At 30.6% G+C, this 4,813-nt stretch overlaps 1 non-coding gene across 1 annotated transcript; it reads right to left on the bottom strand.

Annotated features, from left to right (window-relative positions):
- Positions 1 to 2,869: 2,869 nt before the first annotated feature.
- Positions 2,870 to 2,941, bottom strand: TRNAQ-UUG. The gene has a single exon. It is a non-coding gene; the product is annotated as a tRNA-Gln (tRNA).
- Positions 2,942 to 4,813: the final 1,872 nt, after the last annotated feature.

Genomic DNA, 4,813 nt, shown 5'->3' with positions numbered 1-4,813 from the left:
CAAACTCGTGTATGGGGTCCACGACACTGGAAGTCGTGTACCCCATCCACGATTTCAGTGAGGAGAGAGAAAATTAAAGGGAAATCGTGGGTCTGGTCCACGACTTTCCCCTAGAGTCGTGCATGTCATCCACGACTTTGCCAAAGTCGTGGACTCCATCCACGACTTTCAAAAAACTACCCCAATCCCGTAATTATTTGAAAAGGTACCCCAAAGCTGGGATAGTGTAGTTTGACTACACTATCTCGGTAATTTTTCCAATTTTATGGCAAATAGTAATGATCAAATAATACTATGTCTAGTATTTTATATAGAGTAAATTATACTGACACTCCCTGAGTTTTAGTGAAATTATATAAACCACCCTCACTTTTCTAAACTTGCACAAACCTCCCCTAGTTTTATACTTTCATTACACTGACTACCCCTGTATAATAAATAAGTGTAATTTTTTAAACAAAAAATGTGATAAATGCAATTAAGTTAAACAAAACATGATATATTGTGTAGACAAGTCTAAATAATATACAAATCAATATATCTTTATTATTTTTGGTTCGTTACACTACATTATAAGAGTAATTTAAACAAGATTTCTTTATAATTGTTGATACATTTTGTAACAAAAAATAATAAAGATACGTTAATTTGTATATTATTTAGACTTGTCTACACAATATATCATGTTTTGTTTAACTTAATTGCATTTATCACATTTTTTGTTTAAAAGATTACACTTATTTCTTATACAGGGGTTGTGAGTGTAATGAAAGTACAAAACTAGGGGAGGGGTGATTTGTGTAATTTCACTAAAACTCAGGGGGTGTCAGTGTAATTTACTCTTTTATATATTATTTTATTCTATGCATATAAAAATTAAGTTTGTTATCAAAACATTCTTAAATTAATTTACTAGAAAGAGAAACCTGGTAGTTAATTTAATAGAAAAAGAAATCGAACGAGTCTCAAAGATTAGTGCATGGTTGTAAAATATGTAGTCTTATAAAATCTATAGTCTCTACTACATTTCAACACCACTAGTTCAATAATAATGATTGATAAGAATAAGAACATGTCTCAATTTAGTTCTTATTGCTTATTTAGCACATTTAAAATCACATTGAGAACTAACATGTCATGAGGATGAATTAGTGCGTGATTGTATAACATGTAGTCTAATAAAATCTACTACATAAACTTGAAATCACAATTACAAGCACCAGTACAAATAATAGCCAAAGCATCTTTGTCACAACAGCACAAAAATATATCACTCAATTAAAGTAAACAATTAGATTATCAATATCAACTTACATTAAGAAAGCAACATTAAAACCAATATATTCATAGCTAGGTATTGGATGCTTTCACTATGATTGTTATTCTCATCAATGACTGAACATGAAAACACCATCTTACTTGAACAGAAATTATAAGTAAACAAAGCACTGTATCTTTGAGTTAAGACTTCTGAACCATCTTCATTATGTCAAGATTGGTGTGTATGATCATAAGTATCCCACGTAACATGTTACTACAAGATTCTAGTTCAAATCAATGAACACTAACTATTTACGGACAACAATGAACTCTGTGCCTTATCTAAAATGGTAACTATTACATTGATGAATACTTTATCAAAAAAATCGAAGATTGACATATCTTTATATTGACCGTGAGACATTTTCTTGCAATGCATATATTCCAATGTTGAAATTTATGTTCTATCAGCATACGTATAATAAAACGGAAATTTTCAAACAGATTGTGTGCATAAAACACCATCACTTTTTTTCACAATTACATATCTAAAATCGCAACCGAAAGAGGTGGTGGTTTATTTTAGTGGTTAGCTTAATCGTACAAATATTAGTAATATTAATATCAAGAAGAATTTGTTTAAAAAGAGAAAACTATATTATATTTAATCAGCTTAGGATATACTAAAAAATTAGCGAGATTCATGTTTAAGAACTCCCACCAACTTATCTTCAACTCTTAGTTTATTTCACAATTCTATATTGGGTCAACACCAGTGTTGTTAAAACTATACCGGTTATCAAACCGGTCAGTGTACTGGTATAATGATAAAGTGGTTTAACCAGTGGTTCATTAATTAAACCGCATGCCAGTTAAACTGGACATACCAACTTATATTTATACATATATACCAATTTAAGTATTTAACAAATTCAAAGTTTAAATTGCAAAACATATATCAATCCAAAAATATCACTTAATAAACGCAAAATATAAATAAATGACATAAGTTCATAACCCACCCTACAAAACAAATATATTTGGAGTTTTAACATTTAACACCAAAAAGTCAAAGTTATCTCATATCAAGGTTACATTTTTGCACCAAATCCTACCTTCAGGCATTTGACTCCAAGAATACACAAATGTTACTGAGATTACACACCAATGTTATGAACCAAAAAGTGTAATCGTGTAATCTACGTATGTCTTAGAAGCATGTGCTTAAAGTGTTGAAGAATGGTTGGAAAAGAAGAGTTTTGAAGTTTTTTTTATAAAAAATATATGTATATAATCTACGTATGCCTTGAAGTGTTTAATCTACATATGTCTTGAAAGCATGTGCCCTGATTTTGAGGGTTGTGATACTTGGCCGATTCAACATCCGTACTGTATCGGTTAGGGGTCCGATTCGCAAGTTTTTTGGCACATTGTTCTGAACTTTTTTTACACTTTATTAATAGTATTTAACCACAGATATCAAATACTAGATTATACAAAGTCATTCGAAGATGCTCACTTCTTTCTAATCCGCAATTGTATTTTTAGCAAATTACATCATTAGATTACACGAATAGTAAACATAAAAATAACAGATTTTGAACGAAAAAGGTCCTACCGGGAGTCGAACCCAGGTCGCTGGATTCAAAGTCCAGAGTGCTAACCACTACACCATAGAACCATTTGATACTTCCATTCAAAACTTATCTTTACATTCAATACGTAAAATACCTCAAGTAAATTGCTTCCCCCAAATTGGTGAGTGAGATTATGATTTGAAAAAATAAATTAAGTCATCAAACTTGTTAGTTTTTATTTCCTTTTCTTGGTTTATAAGTTTTATTATAAACTAAGTTTGTAACTCAAATAAAGTTTATAAGAAAACTTATAAAGAAAAAAAACATAAGGAAAAAGATGTTTGCATTTTCAAAAACAATTCAGTTGTCTTATACAAATGCTAATTAATAATAACTATCATTCATATCCACTCATAATCAATTGTACATTTTTCCATCAAAGAAAGTCACTTCTTCAAAAAACTATATATAACTTAAACAAAAATAAGTTATAATATAATTACCCACTCATAAGCAATTGTACAATTTCATAGCACTTATCTGATCAACATGGAGTCACTCCCGTAGGGCAACAACTTACATTTTTGCGCATTTTGGCTTTTAAGCACCTCAAAACTCAAAAGGGAAGCTTTGATTCATAATAAACATACCGCAACATGGGAAAGCTTGATGGAAAAGTTGGAGGCACTAAAAGACTAGTTCTACGCGGTTATTGATTCATTCTAATCTTTGTGCATGGAGATCTTACACTAGGATTCATACAAAAATTCTAAATTCTTGACAATTTTTTTGAAGGGTAAATATTAGAATGTGAATACAGAATACTTGTTGTGAGTGAAATTTGAACACTCAACATTTTATTCCTTAACTATCCACTCTAATTATTTGACCACTTTATGGCTCTCAATGTCTTGTGAACAATTGCTTTTACTTTTTATGTTACATTGTTATTAAAAGCAAGAAGTCTTTTATTTTTCCTTGATGAGTGTGAAATTATGTTACATTTGTATTGCATTTAACTTGTATTTTACGACATAATTAGGACTTTGGGATTGTTTTTAGTTTTTATTTCTCTTTGTTCAGGTTGAGCGAGTGTTTTTTGCTATATTGTGCATTTTGGATGGATTAAAGCCAAAAAGAGTAGAGATTAGGTGCAAGAAGATGAAATTCAGTGTTGAGGCTATGCGAAGACCATTTGAATGGCCAAAAGAAGTCATAAATGTTATATTATATTTCTATTTTTGTAGATTTGTTTTGTTGGGCTTAACCCAATATTTTGTAATTAGGATAAATGAAGGTTCTCCCTCAAGGATGAAACATTTTACATTACAATTCTCTAATTTAGAATTTGGTATGTATTCTCTTCTCCATCATGAGTGATTTATTCCATTTGTTTCTAGGATTAGGGCTATGCCCTTTTACATTCAATAAGTATTTGTTATTACTTTTATTTCATTGAGTGTTGTGATTTGAATCATTAAACTGAGTTTTATTCCTGTTAGTTGTCTGTCCAACAAATTACACCTCTTAGATACATTGGGGAATGACCGATAGGTAAACTCAACTATCTGACCATTCAGTTATTCAAACTATAATCATAATTCACGAAAGTAGTATTAGGATTATCGGGGGTTTCTAGAATTCACATTGGGTTGCTACAAAGCGATTGGATAGAAAGATCCAAGTAAAAGATTTGATTGATAACCGTACCACGAAAGTAGGTGCGACTTCAATTAAGTACACATGTCGCAGCTTGAGAGATGATGACACATATCAAAGAACAATTCACCCTCACAACTTAAAGTTCATGAAAAGGAGCAAAACAAGGATTTGCGAGTGCAAAGGCGATAACCATTATCCTGAGAACTCTCCCTAAATTAGATTTCAATCCTTTTCAATACTTTCATAATTATTCTTGTTAATTTCTCAATCGTTCTAAATTCAATTTCATTTCCTTATTTGAGTTAACTATAAAT

Source organism: Lupinus angustifolius, unplaced genomic scaffold (genome assembly GCF_001865875.1).
Source record: "Lupinus angustifolius cultivar Tanjil unplaced genomic scaffold, LupAngTanjil_v1.0 Scaffold_357_8, whole genome shotgun sequence".
NCBI lineage: Eukaryota > Viridiplantae > Streptophyta > Magnoliopsida > Fabales > Fabaceae > Lupinus > Lupinus angustifolius.
Note: the sequence above shows the minus strand (reverse complement) of the source record. Positions and strands in the feature narration are given on the sequence as shown.